Genomic DNA, 22,224 nt, shown 5'->3' with positions numbered 1-22,224 from the left:
CATTTGCCTCCTTACTAGACTAAAAAGCCCCAAAGGTCACAATCTTTCCTCATAGGGAAACTGTTCCAGCCCCTTGATCATCTTAGCTGCTCTCTTCTGAACCTTCTCTAGCTGCATTATATCCTTTTTGAGGTGCAGCAACCAGAACTGCACACAACATTCCAGATGCATTTGCACCATTGATTTATATAAGGGTATTATAATATGGCATCTCTCTTTTCAGTATCATTTCTTATTATCTCTTACATGCTGTTGGCCTTTTTTATAGTGGATGCACACTGTATCAACAGCTTCATTGATCTAGAACCTGTTTTTCAAATTCAGCCCAAGTCAGGTAGGTAATAGCAGTTCCTTCTGGTGATGTGCAAAATGTTTCAAATTTAAATAGTTTCTAATTCAAAACACAGTTGTTTCATATTTACCATTTTGTAATTTTTTTTCAAGCTCAAAACAGAATGTTTCAAACTCTAAACAGAGCTGTCTTGAGTTTGAAATGAGGCAGCCTGCTATAAATATGAAACAACTGTTTCTCAGAATGGCGCACTCTGAAATAAAAAATAGTTTTACCCTTAAGGGTAGGAACTAACGGCGTACGAAAACTTATTTTTTCGAACTCTTTTTTATTTCAGAGTGCTCCATTCTGAGAAACAGTTGTTTCATATTCAAAGCAGGCCGCCTCATTTCAAACTCAAGACAGCTCTAAAACCTACTCAATAAATAGGTTCATATATTATGCTAGGACATAGTGTCGGCCCTTCGAGATAGTCCAGACAAGAAGCACAAACCCTGAGTACTAGCACTACCTTTATTGTAAGGTTACAGTAACAGGATCTTGCAAGTCTGAAAGCATTTCTCCCCTCCTTTACTTTACTTTCCAGAAAGCAAGGGAGGGTCCCTTCTGAGACGCTTCCCATATCCCTTTTGCTACTAGGGGTTGAGATAACTTTTGTATGACAGTTGTCTAGTCTGCGGCTCTTCCTCCTGTCTCCCAAGATCATTCCCACATACCATTACACATAGTTAACCATAATTCACTGAATAAGCCAAACAGACTGAATTCACATAACACAGTAAATAAGTAACCAGAGATGTGCAGTCTGAGACCCTGAAGGTTTCCTTTGCCCACCCAAAAGCCTTAAGATACCTCAGAGATGATTCCCAGATTGTAATATTTAACGTGAAAAGGAGAAGAAAGCTGATAAATATACTAGTAAGAGTAATTTTATTAACTATGCTTAAATTTCAATTCAGAGTAAAAGAAATCAATTTTACTTTTTGTTCTTGTCTCATCCATTACTTTTTGGTGCATGGTCTCTGATTTGCTATTCAAAGATCATGTGTGGGACTTGCTGTGGAAAAGCAATAAACAAGGTTTACAAACCACAACAGTTTGGTTGAAACATCGTCTGAAGTCAGAATTGCTTTATTTCTCAGTTAGCAGCAGTTACTTGAAATTCACATTCTCTAAGTCTCTACTGCACTATTTCAGCACAGAGACATATCCCTGCCCATATTGAACCATATACTCCATTCTTTGTGCCCTATTGTGACCTACAGGTCTTATATTTTTTAAAATTATCAGTATATAAATGAAGTCTCATCAGATGGTAGCACTTGGTTACTCCATCTGGATCAGAATGAATGCCAGGTCAGTCAATAATAAGGCCCCCCTTATACATGACCTTATTGGGGAGGAGCAGGCTGACCTAGCATGCATTACTGAGACCTGGCTACACCAGAAGGGGGTGCTGTCCTTTCGGAAATGTGTCCAGCCTGGTTTAGGGTTTGGCACCAGCTGAGACCCCAGGGTAGAGGAGGGGGTGTGGCAGTGGTCATCCGGGAATCTCTGCTGACCTTCAGGGGCTCTGCTCCACAAGTTGCTGGATGTGAGACCCTGTTCCTGAGGATGGGCTCCCGGGATCAGTTGGGAGTTTTGCTTCTGTACCGGCCTCCTTGCTGTGTAGCAACCTCCCTGCCTGAGCTGCTGGAGGCCATCTTGGGGTTGGCAGTGGAATTTTCCAGGCTTATGGTCTTAGGGAGCTTTAATCTGATGTCTCTGGGGTTGGCCTCGGAGGTGGCTCAGGAGTTCACGGCTACCATGGTGGCCATGGGCCTATCCCAGGTCATCTATGGCCCAATTTGGGACAGTGGTCATACTCCAGACATGGTTTTCTTGTTGGAGCAGTGGCAGCGTGATCTGGTAGGGTTTTTGATATTATCCCCTTTCTCATGGTCACACCACTCCCTAGTGGCCTTGAGATTCTCCTATGCAGCCTCTCTCTGCAGGGAGATGGGACCTATTCAAATGGTCTTCCCCCAGCAACTGATGGACCCGCAAGGATTCCAAGGGAGCTGGGGGTTGTTCCTGAGGCCTTGCTGCATGGTCCGGCAGAGGCCCTAGTCACAGGCTGGAATAAAGAGGCAGCTGGGGCCTTGGACAGGACCGCGCCTGTGCGGCCTCTCTTGGCCCATCACCCCCATCACTCCCCGTGGTTTATGGAGGAGTTAAGGGAGCTGAAAAGGAGCAAGAGATGTCTTGAGTGCTACTGGTGGAAAACTAAAGACGAGTCTGACCGAACACGGGTTAGAGGTGCTATTAAGGCCTACCTCATGGTAGTAAGGGTGGCAAAATGCCATTATTTCTCCACTCTTATTGCATCTGCAGAGTGTTGCCTGGCAGCCCTGTTCTGGGTCACCCAGTCCCTCCTGGGTAAGGGGGGTTCGGAGTACCATTTACAGGGTCGTGCAGAGAAATTTGATGAACACCTGATGGATAAAATCACTCAGATCCATTCCTAGTCGGAGGCTAAGCATGATGCAGGTTCAGTGGAGATGCCCGGGGAGCGGATTTACCTGGTTAACTGGGAATGGTTTGATCCTGTTGGACCTGAGGAAGTGGACAGGGTCCTCGGGGCTGTTAGTGTGGCCATCTGTGCATTAGATCCTTGTCCTTCCTGGTTGGTTAAAGCCTCCAGGGAGGTGACACTGGGGTGGGTACTTCCGGTGGTCAATTCATCCTTGCAGGAGGGGGTGTCCCTGACACCTTTTAAAGAGGCTCTGGTCTGTCCTGTCCTCAAGAAACCATCGCTGGACCCCACCATTCTGGACAATTTTTGTTCAATGGCTGGTGTGGGTCTTCCGGGCTGTGTGGCCGTGTTCTGGAAGTTTTGTTTCCTAACGTTTCGCCAGCACCTGTGACCGGCATCTTCAGAGTGCACTGCCGGCCGTGAAAGCCTTCAACAATACAATTTTTGTTCAGTTTCCCACCTTCCCTTTTTGGGTAAGGTTGTGGAAAAGGTGGTCGTGCGACACCTTCAGAGGATTCTGGAGGAAACAGATTAACTGGACCCCTTTCAGTCAGGTTTCAGGCCCAGTTATGGGACAGAAACAGCATTGGTCACACTTTTAGATGATCTCTGGCGAGAGCGGGATGGAGGTAATGCATCCATCCTTGCTCTTTTTGACCTCTTGGCAGCTTTCGATACCATCAACCATGGTATCCTTTTGAGTTGGCTGCAGGAGTTGGTGTAGGGCAGCACAGTTTTTTGCTGGTTCAGCTCTTTTCTCAAAGGCTGACACCAATTGGTGTTGATAGGAAGCAAGAGATCCAGCCGCGGCCCCTACTTTGTGGGGTGCCTCAAGGTTCAGTGCTCTCCCCTCTCCTATTTAACATCTACATGAAACCGCTGAATAAGATCATCTGGCACCATGGGATGAGGTATCAGTATGCTGATGATACTCAACTATATATCTCCATTTCAGGTGACCTAAGTAATGCTATGTTTAGGCTTTCATGGTGCCTGGAGGCTGTAGGGGCCTGGATAGGGGACAGCAGGCTTCAACTGAACCTTGGTAAGATGAAGCAGCTGTGGATATGGGGAGCTTCAAGATCTAGGAGCTTATTATCTCTGGTTCTAGATGGGGGTGCACTACCTCAGACAGACCTGGTGCATAATCTGGGAGTCCTCCTAGACTCATGACTCCTGTTTGAAGAGCAGGTGGCAGTTGGGGCTAGGAGGGCCTTTACGCAGCTTCATGTTGTGCATCAGTTATGCCCCTTCCTGGATCAGAAGGCCCTCTGCGCAGTCACTCATGCCCTGGTCACCTCCCATTTGGATTAGTGCAATGCGGTTTACATGGGGCTACCCTTGAAGAGTATTCAGAAGCTACAGCTGGCACAAAATGCAGCAGCATAAACAATCTTGAATGCCCCTAGGGCGGCACATACAACACCTCTGTTACACAAGCTGCATCAGTTGCCAGTTTGCTTCTGGGTCCAATTCAAGGAGTTGGTTATCACCTTTAAAACCATTCATGGCACAGGACCAGGTTATCTGAGGAGCTGTCTTGCCCCAGTTATATCTGCCCACCCCACTTGGTCCAGCAGAAGGGGCATGTAGTGGACCCCACCAGTCAAGGAATTTTGGCTGGCGGGGTCTAGGAAGAGGGCCTTTTCCACTGTGGCCCCCGCCCTGTGGAACAGTTTGAACTCAAAGAAAACTTTACCTTATCAGAATTAAGCACTGCATTTGTGAGCTTCTATTTGGTTTGTAACCAGATTACCACCAATATTTAAAAGAAAACATTGTTTTTAGCTGAAATCCTCAATATATTTAACTGAAAAGCAAGCCTGGACACAGTGGGATTTATTTCTGCATTGGTTCAACAGTAAGATCTCCCTTGAGTCGGGCTGTCATTCTGTGACTATATTTGGGTACTTTGCTTGGCTTGTAAGATGAAAATTCTGCTGCAGTATGATCAGGTTGGTTTTTTCAGTAGTCGTGTTTTCTCAGTTTACTGAGCATCCTTCTACATCAGGCTATTTTTGTATACAAAAGGTATATAGCACTGGTTCTCAACGGGGGCGGTACCGACCCCCGGGGGGCGGTGGGAGGATGCTGAGGGGCGGTAGGGGGGCGATGAGCACGTTTTGGCATTCGAACTTAATTTTAAAACTCCCCCCAAAATTTATTAAATCGATTATCAGGTTTACACCATTTGTACCAGCAATAAAACGAACTTACGCGACGGCTGCCCTCACACACTTCTAAGAATGGTGAGATGAATTTGTATTCTAGGTAGGCTGACCTTGAAGAACTCGGCACTATGATTCTTCTCTGATCCCAACCAGCACAGCGCGTGCATCAGCTGTCTTCCCGCGCGATTAATCGCAGTGCGTGCGTTGAGCGTCCTTTCAATATGAATGTTTGATTTGATCCGTGTTTCTTGAGTTGCTTTTCGTTCGCTTCATTTTTTTTGCATTAGTCATTTTAATTTTAATAAAAGGAATGCAATTACCTTCCAGGGCAAAAGTATCAAGTTAAATTGAACAAATTTGGTGTGTAAGTCTACTGAAAAAAATTACTTAAAATTTTTGCCTTTTATAATTCAGTAACTCCCCCCCCCCTCCCCAAAGGGTGGCGTTAAAATTTTTTCCTCTCCTTAGGGGGGCGGCAGCTTCAAAAAGGTTGAGAATCACTGGTATATAGGGAAATGTCTCTTTTAGTTAGCCATTCACTGAAACTGGGATTCTGTTTTGCATCCTTGCCTTCTCCTGCTTATTGTGAAATTGTGCTTAATGTGAAATCGGACTTTTGTTAAAACCTTCTTTTCAGGGCTAATTGCAAAAACCTGGCCCAATGACAGTTTCTCTGCCCCTCCCTTATCACAGCAACAACTGCAGATGTTATAGTCTAGGAGGATTAAAACAAGAAGCTTCCTTTTTAGAGGAACTATTCTAAATTGTTCTAAATATATCCACAAGATATTTGCTTTCATTTGGAGAGATTTTTAATGTATTCCAAATTTTCATTGCTACCCCTTTTCTCCCCTACTTGCCATGTACACATTTTGCATACAGGCCACAATGTGCGAACTCAGATAATGATAACTAATCATGACTTTGCATAATGTGTGAACCTGATCATTGTTTTTCAGCTGTATTTAAGACTTTGAAGAAACACTCAGTGAGAAGGCTAGATTCTAGATTTAGAATACCACAAACTTAGACCTGCTGAACCCCGTGTTTGTTCACCTGCCATGTTAGGTATAGAAACTTACTTGGGTAAGATGGAGCATTATTTCTATGATCTTGAGGTCCCATCTCAGCGTAGGGCCTTCTTTTTGGCCAGAGTAAATTCTTTTCCTTCCGAGGTACTTTTCGGAAGGAAACAAATGTATCCCCGATCATGAGAGGCTCTGCTCTTGCAGCACTCCTGATACAATTCATCATATAATCTTTGACTGCCACCTAGTTGAGTCTCTCTGTTACAAACTGCTTTTAAAACCTTTGCAGGGCAACTATCCACCAAATACTGCACCATCCTGCCAAAATCTATTGAGAGACGCCATGCCCGTAATTACCAGAATAGTTGCTAAATTCTTGGATGAAGCACTCAAAAGTAAATACAAACAAATCTCCCAATGAGTATGGCTCTCCCTTTGATTAATTTTCGATATGTCACTGGGTGTTTTTGTATTTTTTCATTCTTTTAATGCCAATAAAGGTTTGTTTGTACTCAGTGAGAAGGCTAATGATTAAAAACAGAGATGAAATGCACAGGCATAGAATAGATATGCGACTTGGCAAGAGTATTTATGAAAACGCTCTTGGAATAGTAGTTAATTACAAATGTAATATGCATTAGCAATGTGATGGAACTGTAAAGAAGAAAATGCTTATACATCAAGAGAAGCATAGTTTTCAAATGGTAGAAAGTAATCTTTCCTCTTTTTTTGTGTTGGTCAGACCTCATGTAATGGTATGTGGGAATGACCTTGGGAGACGGGGGGAAGAGATACTGCCTAGGGAAAGATCAGATAAGAGGGAGCATCGCCTGCAGCTGCATAACGGGCAGAGAAAGAAACTCAGAAAGGAACCTCCCTAACTTATCAGGCCGTAAAGGAGATGGTGGGAGATTTGTACTTTCAGACTTGCAAGATTCTGTTAATGTAGCCTTACAATAAAGTAGAATTAGCTCATCTGGACATGGTTCCTGTCTGGTCTACCTGAGAAGGCTGGCATCAATCCTGCAAGTCTCTTTTACAGCCTGATAAGTTAGGGAAGTTCCTTTATGAGTTTCTTTCTTGCCCCATTATGTAGCTGCGGGCTATGCTCCTCTTATCTGATTGTTCCCTAGGCAGCATCTCTTTTCCTTGTCTCCCAAGGTCATTCCCACACACCATTACACCTCACCATGAATATTGTATCCAATATGAAGTATCACACTTTCAGAAGATTTGGATAAACTGGAACAGGTTTAGAGAAGACAATGAGGATGATCAGGGAGCTAGAATCAAAGTCCTAGAAAGACAGACTGAAGGAGCTGTGTATGTTTAGTCTCGGGGGGATATTATTGCGCTCTTCAAATGCAAAAGATATCACATGGAAGACTTGTTCTCTGTTTTCCAGATAGGGCATGGAATAATGGATTTAAGTCATGAAACAGAAGGTTCTCATTGAATGTTAGAGAAAATTTCCTAACAGAAAAGAACAAGAACAAGAGTAGAATTGTTTGAGAACAGAGCCAATTAACCAGAGAGGTGGTGGACTCCCCTTCATTGGATGAAGTCAAGGACAAGCTTGAAAACCATCTATCAGGGATGCTTTAATTTGAATTCTTGCACTAAACTGAGGCTTGGACTCAATGACATAAATGAACCCTTCCAAATCTAAGATTCTATGGTTCTAAACTTGTATATATCCCCAAGTCTAGAGCAAAGAAAGTAAATGCACACTTGGTGCAGCATTAACGTAGACTCAAGGTTGCAATGACTGAATTCCATCCCATTCTCTTGGCTTTCTTTCTATTAACTGTTAAAACTGAATCTTCATATTTTGTGTTAAGTTTTTTTTGCAGGTGTGCTACCTGCCCTGCTGCTCATCGTCTTTGTAAGATAACAGGGGTAATCCCAGATTTGGTACTGAGGAACCCAGGAAGATGGGCTGCGGGGAATCTCATCTTCCATAACAAGGCTACTGACACTGAAATTCATGGCTGCCACATGGACATGGCCACCACATGACAATTTATTGTCATAAAAGTATTTACGGGGCTGTCATAGGTGGAAAAGTAAAAATTATAAGCCAATGCCTAATACAGTGTTGTCCAAACTTGGCCACTTTAAGATGAGTGGACTTCAACTCCCAGAATTCCCCAGCCAGCTGGGGAATTCTAGGAGTTGAAGTCCATTCATCTTAAAGTGGCCAAGTTTGGACAACACTGGCCTAATATAATATCTGCATGTTCTTATAATGAAATTTGTCAGCTCCTGCAGACTTCAACTCATTTACAATGCCTATGTGGTTGAATATTCCTCTTTCTTTGGGCTTACCCTCCAGATCCATTGGACTACAATAATGTTCCATACATTATCTCCATTGGAGATTATAGCAGTTACAGGATATGAATATTACTTTTTCCACTCATTTTATTGATTCACTTAATATTTTTCAATACATTTTTGCTTGTAATAATGTGCCTCCTATTGGAAGGTGTGATGTTAACTGAGTCAGTTTATATTGCAGGTTCAGGGAAAAAATATTTTACTTTCTACTCAGACTAAATAACTTAAATTAATTGAAAGTTCTTCTCACCCTCTTTAGTTGCTAAATCCCAGCATATGGGCTCTGATCGTCTTTCATTTTCCAAAAGGCTAGGGAAGGCAGAAGAGGATGGGAAGAGGAATATATTAAGACAATTCTGAGAGTTCAGAGTCAGGTCTGGAACCAAAGTGACTGAGAATAAGAATGCCCTAGATAAAATGTCATTTCTGCTGTGAATTCTTTAGACTGCCTTGTTAGGGTTATGACCTGCTTTTTATTGGCCTTGCTTCTCTGTGACCCGCTACTTGGCTTGAAGAAGAAACCACACAGGCTGGGTTCACATTAGACATTAGGATCAGAGATCTGAATGGCAGGTCGTAGCAAGTAACTTGGGAGTGGGGGAAGGTCACCCAACAATTTTAAAGCTGTTAAGGTTTGGAAAGCAAAGGATTCCAGCTTTGCCTGCGGATATCTGGCAGAGCAGGAAGCAATGCCCCGTTTTTGAGAGATGGCTAAACCTGTAGTTTAGCATTAGCCTATCTTAGAGGATTGTTTTAAGAATCACTGAAAGATGCATTAAAAAGTTGCTAATTGCTAACATGAACTTGAATGCATGTGACCTTCAGAGTCAATATGATATGATTGTGAGGTGGGGAGTGATATACAAACTGATTAAATAAATATATCTGAAGTAAAATAGAACTGCACCTGGGTATTCACAGAAGAGTGAAGGCCAGGAGATTGACGTTCTGCCCTTCTTACATGTGTGCAATGTATATAACGCATATCACATCATTTTAACACTCTTGATACCCCCTTAGCGGATGCCCCTGAATCAGGCACTTTCAAATGTTGATTTCCCTTTATACTTAAAGGGCTGGAATAATGTTATTTTGACAGACAAGATTTGTGTTGCTAAGTGACAGAAAGCAAATCTACCCAACTTTCACTCCCCATCAAACTGCTTTTCATTTGTTTTTATTTCTGATTTTGTAGCCACGGGCCACAATGTTTCATGATTTAAATCTTCCAACCATTTTTTAAGAGCTGAAATATGTTGCCCCAACATTAACTGTCTATCATCTCTCTCTCTCTCTCTCTCTCTCTCTCTCTCTCCCCTGAAGTCCCTAGCAGCAGTGAATGGAATATATCTGCCATTTTCCAAGGGGTTAGATATATTTATTTATTTATTTAATTAATTAAATTTTTCAACTGCCCATCTCCCCCCCATGGGGGAACTCTGGGTGATTCACAACAAACATTAAAACATACAATATATAAATACATAAAACCTTAATTAAAACATCACTAAAAAGGAAAAGGAGAGTCCAAGAGGATGAAAAATGTGAGGCTGAAGGCAGAAGGCCTCTATGGGGCTAGCCATCCCCATGCTTGAGGTATTCCCACCCCACCCCAGGCCAGGTGACAGAACCAGGTCTTCAAAGTCTTACGGAAGGCCAGGAGTGTATATACAGGAATATATACATACATACATACATAATACATGCATACATACATACATGAAGTAATCAAATAAATCAGAAAATTCTTTGAGAATCTGAATGGCTTACAGTTGCATGAATGAGACAGGCTATTTTAACAAGTGAAGTAAGGCTTTTACTGGACCAGCTTTTGTTGCCTTAGAAATATGTCGACTTTCAAGGCACAAGAGAATTTGGTTATTGATTCTAGCATCCAGACTAGAAAATTCACTTCCATTCTTTTCAAAGAAATTGAAAGTTGATAGTAAATAGTTATTACCGAGTAAATGGGGATTGCTTACATGTCTAACTGGCAAGAAATTATGAAAAATGAGAAACATATAATGTTTCATCTGCTTAGAGAGGTTGTAATTGTAGATGTGGCTTTAGATTTTATCTGTCTATGAAGTGTTTTTGGTTTTGTATGCCCCCCAGAGTCCATTGGAGTTGGGCAGTTATCATAAATTTAAATCATCATCATCATCATCATCATCATCATCATCATCATCATCATCATCATCTTATGACAGGAGTCATTTCCAGTTCAAATCTTGGTAAGAAGCATCTAAGTGAACTACAAGTAACTTCTCATTATGAGCCATTAAATGGTCCTCAGTGTAGGAGTGATGTTGAGAGCTAGAATTTCTCAGGTCAGGAATGCTGATTATGCCAACAACTGACATTTTTCTCACTCCAAGGCTGTGATGCACAAAGCAAAGTATCCATTAAGCTGTGGAAAAGCACAAGAAGGAAAGCACCCAGATTAAACTGCCATGGATATAAGAAGAATCACCACATCCAGGAGCATGGACGTATGTGTGTGTGTCAAAACAGTCAAGGTGATGCCACAAGATGATGTCACAAGGGTGCAAAAAAGAGGCAGGGCTTTGACTGTACACCTCTGACTAACATATTGACTTTTTTTTTACCCACCACCCCCTTAGAAAGCCTTGTCCACATCATTTTGACAGTAGAGTCAACTCTTTAAAGTGGTTTCATCCTCAATCTAGTCATACTATGTCAGATATCTAGAAAGGTTCTAAGTTCAACCCAAAGAGCCTGAAAATAAATATATATCAGGAGTGAACAACCTATCATTGCCTAAATCAGTGTTTTCCAACCTTGGCAAGTTTAAGATGAGTGGACTTCAACTCCCAGAGTTCCCCAACCAGCATCTTAAAGTTGCCAGGTTGAAAACACTGGTCTAGATTATCACTGGAACTGAATCATATTGGCTGGAACTGATGGTAATTGGAATCCCAAAAATACTGAAGCCCCATTGGTTCCCCATCTCAAATGTATGCCAAATATATTAATCTCTATGGTTAAAAAAATACAAATGTTATGGGTGACAGCAATACTACTATATTTCTTGTGAAAATGTAATAACAGCTAGATCAGACCAAAGCCCATCTTAATCCCATATATTTTCTTCTGCTGTTCTTATACTGCAGCAAGGAATGCTACTTGGAACTTGGAGGTAACATTGAGTCTTCAAGGCCAATAGCTTTTTCAGGAACTTGGCCTTCACGAAGTGGCTAACAACAGGACACAATCACAAAAAGCCCTTGCTTGTAAAATGCATTGGTAGGAAAGTTAAAAAGTATTGGGGTGTGTTTGCATGCACACATGCTCTTAACATTTAAACCAAGAGCAGACAAAACCCCAGACCACTAAAACAGAAGTCTAAAATCTAAAATGGTGCTCCTGATGCTTGTGTCTGGATGCCATAAAATATTTATAGTGATTGTAGGACAGTGCAGGAGCTGCTAGAAAGAATGGGAGGAAAGAGATCAGTTCCGCACTTTTTTTTCAGTATACGTAGAGACACACTCTTCAACCTGTTTTCTCTTCTGTAGCTGATAATAATTAACTAGCTTACTTATTAGTCTTTTAGGGAGAAGCATCAATCATGCCATTAATCAACATGTCAGGAAAGGTAATTAAGTGTTAAGTCCGAGAAGTTATAAAAATCTCTTGTTCCTAGAGAACAGAATTTTAAAGAACAAAAAAGAGGGTTGCAGTTGGGTTAATGAAAATATATTTAATGAATTATGTTTTAGTATGAAGAAGGCTTTAAACAAAAACCAACGTCCTACTAAAATTTCTGTAGAAGTGAAGGTTAACACAGTAATTACTCGTTGTGTAATGTACTTAGTTACAATTTAGATTATTTGAAAACAATATCCATGTGATAATTCATTGTAGAACAGGATTCCATAACTCAAAGTATATGAGAACTAGTTTGAATAACTGAAGTGGCTTCTTGTGAATTCATGGTTGTATGCAACCAGGAAGTTCTGAAGTCGTAACTGTATCCTGAGCAGCTATGTCCCCTTGCTAAATACTCCTTACTGACCATGGGAATGTCATTTTCTTGGATCAAGATTGGTCCTATTTTCTCTTCCTGGCTGCAGTAGAAACAGAACATTTGTTGGCACTGAGCCCTACATATGTACCTTCCCTCCCTGCCCCCAAATAAGATTTTAACCCCCCAAATAATAAATAAGATTCTGTGTTTGAAACAATCAGATGAACCAGACAGAAAAATATAATTCTAATAGTTATTTGGAGACTTCCATCTTCATGGATAAAGAATAAATGGAGCAAAAAAAAAAAAAAAAGTGTAGACATAGGATATAGTGAGAAGAAAGAGGGAGGATGAGATTAATACCCTAACATCAGACTTCTCAGAATTTTATAAAGGCCTTAACTGGCCTGGTAGGGCCATGCAGTATTGCATATTTGAAGAGAAAAAGATGCTTTAAAGCATGCAGAACTGCACATGGACACCTGTCCAGAAATCCTTAAATGAAATGGGAAGGCAGCTGTGCCACCTCAGGAAAAGTTGTAGCTGCTTCAGGGCACTGTGGGTGGGTGCTATGCAAGCACCCCATACTATGCAAGCACCCCTTTATGTACCTTGAATCTGAAACACTGCACAGCCCTACTAACTGGGACAGGGCTGGGTGAAGGCCAACTGGTGTCCTAAGCACAGCATTAATGGCACCCCTTGGACCTTCCGTTGCTTAGTTGACAAGACATTATGACTCAGTAAGTGCTGAAGGTGAAATAAGAGATTAAAAATTCAGTGTTCTTACAGGCCATCCCCCAGGTTGGACCCTAAAACTACATTAAATAAACTTTTTTTTAAAAAAAAGATTTATTTAACACTAAATAGCAGTAATCAATATAAGCAAATTATTTACTTATACGGTAACCAGGGCAATAGAAAAAATGTAAAATGTTTCAACACTTTCTTATGCATTTTTCAATAAAATTGTTATAAGGGAAAATGCAAATACAAAAAATTATTGAAAACTAAAGTTGAGCATGCCAGTGAAAGAGTTAAGGGCATGATAGCTAGAGGGAAAAAAATTCTGGAGTGCCCCCTTTCCCTTGGTGCCCTAAGCACGTTCTTATTTTGCTTAATGGTTAATCCAGGGCTGAATTGGAAGGGAAGGGAATTTTTTTTTTTCTTCTTCCAAAAAGGCTGCCTTCTGTTCCTATATAACCTGAAAGACAGGGTATAAATTTAATAACAAAAGGTTTTAAAATGCTACCTGACTGGGAAAGGGAAGAGAGTTGCAACCCCTTTCAGCTCTCACTTCAGCCCTACTGCTCTGCTTAAAGCATTGTTGTCTAAACTTGGCCACTTTAAGATGAGTGGACTTCAACTCCCAGAATTCCCCAGCCAGCCATGCTGGCTGCGGAATTCTGGGAGTTGAACTCCACTCATCTTAAAGTGGCCAAGTTTGGACAACACTGGCTTAAAGTGTCAAGATCAATGTGCCTCAAGGCAGCATTTAGCATTGCCCAGTCATCTGCTTTTCATGGAGCAGGGATTTGTTCTTTAAATATAAGAAGAACTGGTTGGAATGCTTTTACCTTTCTCAGTTTTTTGCTGCTGATGTTTCTCCTTGCATTAATGCAAGACCTCTCTTTGCTTGGAAAAAAAGAAATATATAAAACTGAAACCAAACATATTTTACTATGAAAGATGGCATTTTGGAAATGCCAGATTTCTGGCAGAGAGTATGTTAATGTTACAATGTGAACTTTTCCATTATTACTATTAATTCTTTTTCCTCTTATTTTGGCATTCTTTTATTTGGGATGTTTGTGGCTATGCCAAAAGGTCAGTATTGTAGGAACCATTTGCCAATAGTTTAAGATTACCCACCTCCTTCTTTTGCAAATATTTCCGGCTTTTACAGATTGCTTTACTCTACAAAAGTCTTTCAGCCCGGTCATTTGTGATTAAATGCTTAATTGTCTCTATTGCTATTCATTCAATTAATATTTGTTCAAATAGCTTTTTAAAAGGAAAATTGAGAATGAGGAATTGATCTGAATATGACTCCTAGGCTGCTGGTTAGCTGGACTTCAACTTTGTGATGGCATTGATCCAAATCACACTTGCAATTTACTTTGGTATAGTAGTAGTTTTTATTGATTAATCAAAAACCATATCAAACTGAAAATACATCACATCAAAGAAAATAGAATAAGTACAATTATTTCACTGCCTTAGAATATGTTTAAAGGAGTTCATCACCTTTACAGGTGATCCCAATCTGTCCTAAAAATTTGGGCAGCCATAAATTTAGTGGTCCTGCAAACTACATTCACATGAAGATCATAATAGGTTAGGGTTCCAGTGAGATGTTCTGACTAGTAATGGTCTATATACCAGCCCCCCCCCCCTCCCCATGGCATATAATTGACAATAAAATAGAGTGTGTGCAATGTCTTCTATAGTTGGGGCATTACATATATCCTTCCTTTCCTTTCTATGGTGTTTTCTGGAATCACCCATATTTTACCTGAGTCCAGCAGCTTGAATCTTGCTTTGGTAAAGACATTATCTGGCCCTATATTACTTTAGAATAGCTACTTAGGCAATTAACAGTGGTGTGAATTACCTACCCTCTCCCAATTTAAAAGTGAGGATAAGTTCATTATGGTTAAGAGTATGGTTAAATTCTCACTCTTTTGCTCCAGCACAAAAAAAGTATTGATTGTGAGATCCATAAGATTATAGATTGTGAGATTTCAGGGTAAAACATTGACGTCTTATGAGATTCTGGGTTAGTTTAAGATACCATCTTAACCATCATGTGAAACTCTACAACGCTACCAGGGGCCAGAAAAGATTACCACCCAGATGTTTTGGTCTATACCAGTCTTCCTAAACAACTATGTTGAACTTCAACTCTCAATATAATTCAATCAACATGAGATTATGGAAGTTGAAGTCTAGAATATCTGGATTCTTCCCATGTTGGAGAAGCTGAATTATACCATCTTGATGATGCACAAAAAACTTCTTTAATTGATTTCTGATAGGAAAAGCTGAATAAATCCAGCACTAATGAAAAAAAAAAGCTTTAGATACATATGCAAGCCAGTTATGATTTAGTAATTCCATTTTAATTGAAGCAAGGTGCCCCATGACTAACTGAATAATGTGAGCTTTTGAACTTAATGTTCAATTTTTTTCCTTCTTAATAGAAAGATTCCTTACCAACAGGAAGCTAGTTTCTTAATATGTTTTAGTTATTTATCTCCCACTTAATGCCCTCCAGATGTGTTCTGTATGCATGTGATAATGTTAAAGGTTGCTGATAAATCTAGTATTGTTTGCAAACAGCTGCTAAGTTGCCCTTGCTTATTTTTCTCCTTCAGTGGGAATAGCTGAATAATCAGTAACTGCTGAGTACACAAAGTCTTCCAGTTAGTCTGAGCCTAGGCATATGAGCATTTCTGCTCTAGCAGTTTATAGCATAATCTGGCCATAACTGTGATACTATATCACAAATGAAGACAGGCTTTATATTGCCTCAGCAATGGCTGAGCAATGCTATAGATTGCTGGCTGGAAATGCTGTCCTGTTTCATCATTCTGCTAACAAATCAAATGTTGGTTTGTTGGTATGCTGGATTGCAACGGTAAAGATAGATGAGTAGTCCAGACTTCAATATATTTTTAAAAAGTTATATGTCTACATTAACTAGCGGCTGTATTATATGTTAAATATACAGGATGTCGGAACCCTAATCTCTCTTTTTTTTTTCATTCTAAAGTAGGGAAGTAAAATTTCTTTTTTTATATACAGTACTTTATTAAAAGTTTTAAAAAGGAAGATAAAAACTAATGCCAACTAATATAAAGCAAGAAGAAGAAAAGAAAAAGGAAGAAATCAGAAAGAAAGCTAAAAGTGCAAGAAAGGAAAAAAAAGTAAAAGAAACATAGAAAAGAAAGAAAAGATGCAAAGAAGTGGCTTCTGATCTTTACAGCAGTCATAAGTACACAGCTCACAACCTTAATGCATCCTATATGGACAGAAGGTTCACCCAAGCCTCATTTCTTAAACACTTTCAGATGGAATTAATTACAGCTAGAGAGATTTTCTGAGTGGCAGGGTAAGAGAATTCCACTTGGTGAGTCAACATTCTTTCTGGATTACAAAGGGGGAAAAAGGGGTTAAAATTAAAAAAAAAATGAAAAACTTTTGGCAAAAAGCCTAACAAGGAGTGGATGTAAGAAAGTTTAAAATGGATAAATGGAATAGTTATTTTGAAAGATTATTTTTTGGTGAAAGTGCTTTTGAAGAAATTGGAATTAAAATAGACAAACTGGACTTTTGTGGGAATGCTTTTTGTTTACTATTAAAGAGTGCAGACAGAAGCATTAATGGGAAAATTAAAGGATTTAATTCTTATTAGTAATAATTATATTAGCAGGTTTCAAGATTAATAATCAGAAGACAAAGATGTTAACAAAAATATGAAATTAGAAGATCAAATAGAAATGATGGAGAAAACTGCTTTTAAGATAGAGAAAAAAGTAAAATCTGGGTATTACTATGAGAATATGAATTGTATGTTATTTCAAAATAATTACGTTAAGACTGAAATTAAGAAGGACATGTTAAGATGGGAGAAATTAAAATCATCACTGTTGGGGAGAATTTCTGTGATAAAAACGAATGTTTTGCCAAGAATGATGTTTTTATTTCAAACAATACCTGTTTTGACAATGAATGTATCATTTAAACAATGGCAAAAAGACACATCTAAATTCATATAGCAAGGGAGAAAACTATGAGTTAAATATAAAGTGCTACAAGACGCAAAGAAAATCTGGGTTTACTGGATTTGAAATTGTATTTTGGTCTTGGATGAAAGAATAGATATTGCTGAGAAACAAGAGACTTTTACAGTTAGAAGGTCATGACTTGAGATTTGGGTGGCATGGATATCTGTGGTACAATAAAGTCAAGGTTAATGTGGATTTTAAAAACCATTTTGTTAGACGTGTTACATTGATAATATGGAATAGGTACAAATCCACGTTGTGCCCCAAAACACCTTTGTGGCTCTCAGAACAAGAAGCATTTTATAGACAAGAAATAATAGACAAACACAAATGGCCAACTTATCATGAGATACTAGAATTTTGTCAAGGGGAATACAAAATAAAACCAAGAGAAGAACTGGTGGCAGAGGGGCATAGTTGCCAATGGTTTTCTTATTTACAGTTATTAGAAGGATTTAAAGTAGGCAAAACAGTTCATGGTTTTGGACACTGTAAGACTGAGTTTGAAATAAAATTGTGTACAAATTATGAACATGTAATAACTAAAATGTATAAACTTTTATTGAAATTTAAAACAGAAGAAGAAGAAGTGAAAGAATGTATAATAAAGTGGGCTAAAATTTTTGGTTATATTATGCAGATGGAACAATGGGAAAATATGTGGTTGAAAGGATTGAAATTTACATTATATTACAATGTAAAGCCATTCTTTGACTTGTTCTATCCACTTGAGTGAACAGGGCATGCAACTTCTTGTTCCTAATCTAATTTCTACAGAAATAAATGGACCATTGCCCACTCTGTTGTGTTCTTAGTTCTTTGTCATGTAGCCAAACTGGCAAGGGGCAGGAACACCTTCACCAACCTCTTCAAAAAGAGCAAACCAGAATCTTGATTTGGACCTAACAAAAACTTCTACATCCTCCTTAGCTTTGGGCTGTTTAGCCAATTTTGCTGGCAAGATGAATCAAATATGAGTGATAATTTATTAGTAGTATTGTATGTCCAAAATTAATTGCAGTATAATTACTCTATTACTATAATTTCCATTCTATTACTACTGTTATTATTACTATTACTACATGGCGCATCACCTTAGTCACCTTCCAATAACTGCTTCTCCATTCTGGTCAAATGCAGCTAATAAATTCATATTAATACTATGTTATTTTAATTTCTGTGCTGTTTTTAGTTTACCCCCTTCCAAAGTTCTATGTAAATGCAATCTGAATTAGGAATTATTATTATTATTATTATTATTATTATTATTATTATTATTATTCCTGCCCCAATAGATCCAATAAAAGGGGCATGCTCCAAGTCCCATCTTTCAAGAAATGTCATCTAGCGGGATCCAGAAAGTGGGCCTTTTCAGTAGTGATGCTGCCTTCTGAAGCACCATACCCCCTAAGACTTGGTTGGCCCCAATCCTATGGCATTTCAGAAAACTTTAAAAATGAGGCTGTTTTCCCAGGCATGAGGATTGGGAGGTTAATTCAGTCTGTGAGATGGATGGGTTATCTGCTGTCTTCGGCTGCCACTACGTATAATCCTTATTGTTTATCATATTTCTCTTTTTAAGTTTATGTTAGCCACCCAGAGTCACTATTGCAAGATGGGCGGCCATATAAATTGATTTAAATAAAAATAAATTTAAAAATAGCTTCAGATTAATATTTGGGTCTTTATTTTGTATATTATGTTGTTGGGTTCTTTAGTTTTAATCCTCTGTGTGCTGCCCAGAGTCACTGCTGTGAGATGGACAGCTATGCAAATAGTTTAAATAAATAAATCAGTGATTCCTAGTTGATTTCTTAGTCCTCTCCATTACAGTGGAAGACTGTTGGTTTGCAAAGTTAAAAACAGGAACATGGTCTTACATCCAATATATTAAATGTTGTCTTACTGTATTATCTAATTGGGCTTAACATTTTAACACCTAAATATAGTAACTTTATTATATTCTGACACACTTTTGAAAATGATTATAAATTTTCCTCTAAATATATTTGAGAAAGGATCAATATTTGCCAATAAGTGTTAACTAGCTATTCCTATGTATAGTTTGATTGATTGGAAGTACTGTAATGCTGAATAAAATCAAACAGAGATAACCACATGACAGAGGGTAAGATAATGTCTTTCCTCCTAGAAGATGGAGAGTTATTTGCACCTCAGCTGGAACCATGATAAATGATTACCTTTTTTGATAGACTTTTGGTGCTACTTAAGACAGCTCAGTGTGAACACAGGAATGGAGAAGCTCAGCTTCCTAAATATACAATGTGTCTCAGGTCTGTCATCCTGGAGGAAAAACAAAAAACAGGAGAAATTCTCAGAGAAGGTCTGTTTCCTCTGCTTTAATAAATGTGCCACTTTGAATTGTTTATCTAGTTCTTGGCTTCCTTCCCCCTTGCAAACTTTCCCCCAACCTGTTTGTCTTCCCTCAGGTTGGTAAAACCAGCTGATCTGATTAGCTCTCTCTCACAGATATGCACATAGACACAAGCACATTTACTGAAAGCTATTGGGAAACGTGTGGCCTTCACAACATTCTGAAGCTTCAGCTTAGATCTATGGGCTAGGGGGCTTGCCAAGCACAGATGTGATCTGAGAGTAGAAACAGTCTGCTTGCAAATGGGAGAAAGTGCCATTCCTTGCTTTTTCAACTTAGGTCTTGGGACCATATGAATATGGGCCATTATGTTTCATGTTATATTCAATGGGGCAACACAGAAAGTTACCTTGGTAGCCTACCCCTCCATCGCATGGAAGGTAAGTGGAAAGCTGTAGGTAGACGGAAAGTGAACATAAGCAGACATGAGAGGAGGAAAGCTTTAATGTTTTTAATCTCAACAAGTCTGAAGAGTGTCACAGCTGGTTAATGTTAAATATGGTCATAAACCAACCTCATCTGTCACACGAAAAATATGTACATTGAAAGTTGGCGTATTGGGTTTTCTTCAGAAACAATTTACAGCCTGGCCTTCCCTTCCTTCCAATTCTTTATGTGGTTTCAAATCAGTAAATCAATCCCCAAACAGTCTTCATCTGGGAGATGAGAAGAATCTTAATTGTGAAATGCTGTAATGTTTTGCCTATTTGGAAGCACTTTCCAAATTCTTAACTCTAGTTTTTAGAGATTGTCACTAAACAGGTTATTTTCTTATGGAGTCATAATACAAATAAGAAAAAATGTTTTCTTGTACAAAACAGAATGCAGGTTGCCTTCTGGATAGCAAAAATCTTATCTGGAAGATGTGAATAAAACGTTCTTGATTTCTTATATCATGGTATTACAGATTTAGTCAATTCTTAGTTTTGATTTCATTTTCTTTTTAATTGTTAGATTTCTTTTCTTATATACTAGCAAGTCAAAATAACTGAAAAACAGAATTTTCACTACCTTAAAAAAATCATAGAAAATGTCTTATAAACTACAAATAGCTACAACTGGTGGCATCTGCATACGTGCTGTAGCTGTACTCCAGTCATATCTCCTTCTCCAGTCGCATATCTGAAGAACTGTCTGAAGTTCTTAACCTTTTTGGAAACTGGATGTAATCCACAGGCTGACAGTACAGATATTCCTCATTGAATGACTTCCTTATTTACTGACTGTTCACAGTTATGACGCTGATGAAAAAGTTGTAAGGTTCGCTGCATTTGGCACTGGAAATAACCCTCGTGAGACATGGACTCGAATGAAAGCTAGTTTACTCAGGCATAATGCGTAGGGGTTACAGATAAAGCCAGGACTGGCTTGGTGTGGTTTCTTACAGTGTTTTATAGGGTTCCCGGCTTGATGCATAGCACCCCTGGGTTCTGCCCCTGCCCTTATCCCGGGTCACCCCTCTGCTTTTTGTGATCTCCCTCCCCTCTCCTTAATGGCAGATTCAGCCAGGTTTCATTGTCCTCATGATCGTCGTCTTTTGTCCACATTGTTGGTGTACTCGTGGGGCTTTTCTCATGCAGATGAAATGGGGTTTCTTAAGTCAGGTTCCAACTGGTCGCTGATTGCCTCCAGATTGCTGTGTTCCTGAAGTATTGTAATCGGCGTTGCCCGGGGCGTCTGGGGAGCCACCTGTGCTACAGTGTTGCCGGTTCCAATTTACTCTCTGTGATGTGTTAATTGCCGCCACCTGCAGGCAATTAGCTTGCGGTTTGCCTTGTTTCCCTTCCCTAACCGCCTATGCCTGAGGCAGTGAAATTGACTAGCGGTGGTGAAACTGAACAGTGGCGCTGGCTGTACTAGGCTGAATCTGACAAAAGTAACTTTATGACCAATCTTTGCATTATGACCTTTGCCGGTCTGTAAAGCAAAGGAAAGCTGAAGTAAGATCATAAGCAGAGTTGCGGTTTTACTTAGTGACTGCTTCACTTAACAACCAAGTTGCTGGTCCAATTATGATCACTAAACGAGGACTACCTGTACATATATATATATGCCACTTGTCCCTGTTGGATTTTCATTTTCTCAGGGTTCAGTCTGACTTTCCCTCTGCAGTACTGAAGAAAAGACTATAGATTGTAGCTGTGGTCCTTTTCTGTATCTGAATCATTTGCCCTTTCCCAAAAATCAGGTTGTCATCTACAATAATATTCATACCAGGCAAGCCTTCAACTGCCTGGCTTAATATCTTCTGAAATACTTCAGGTGCTGGGTAAATTCATCAGTCATATGTGCCTGTGAAAAGGAGTGAAAAATCTTATCAATTTGCTCAGTGTTACAAGCTAGAAACTACTGCTGACATCACAGTCTATGAATATTCAAGCTTTGGAAAGATCAGGCAAGATCTCGTCAATTATAGCATTGGATAATGACATTGTCTGAGGGCTCAATTCAATAGCCTGGGGTCTGTGCAGATCCTTAACTTGCCTGAAGGTTTCCTTGCTATGAGCATCTACTTATCTGGGGAGCATTATCTTCTTTGTCTATGATGTGCCCCTTGTTTGCAGATTTCCAGTTGTTTGTGAGCAAGCTCATACACATCTATGGGAAGTTTCCTTCTTGTCACACATACTGGGTTTTCAAAAAGGTCAGTTTCTAGATGTATTTCACGTTTAAAGCCAACTTTCTTGAAAACGCTTTCCAAG

At 39.5% G+C, this 22,224-nt stretch overlaps 1 pseudogene; it reads left to right on the top strand.

The window, feature by feature from the left end:
- The first annotated feature begins 1,637 nt into the window (after positions 1 to 1,637).
- The window catches only part of LOC148216057 (uncharacterized), a 29,915-nt pseudogene continuing 9,328 nt past the window's right edge, over positions 1,638 to 22,224 (top strand).

The sequence above is a fragment of the Python bivittatus genome, unplaced genomic scaffold (genome assembly GCF_059951505.1).
Source record: "Python bivittatus isolate LINGU-HERP-01145 unplaced genomic scaffold, Pbiv_v1 ctg000340_np1212, whole genome shotgun sequence".
Taxonomy (NCBI): domain Eukaryota; kingdom Metazoa; phylum Chordata; class Lepidosauria; order Squamata; family Pythonidae; genus Python; species Python bivittatus.
Note: the sequence above shows the minus strand (reverse complement) of the source record. Positions and strands in the feature narration are given on the sequence as shown.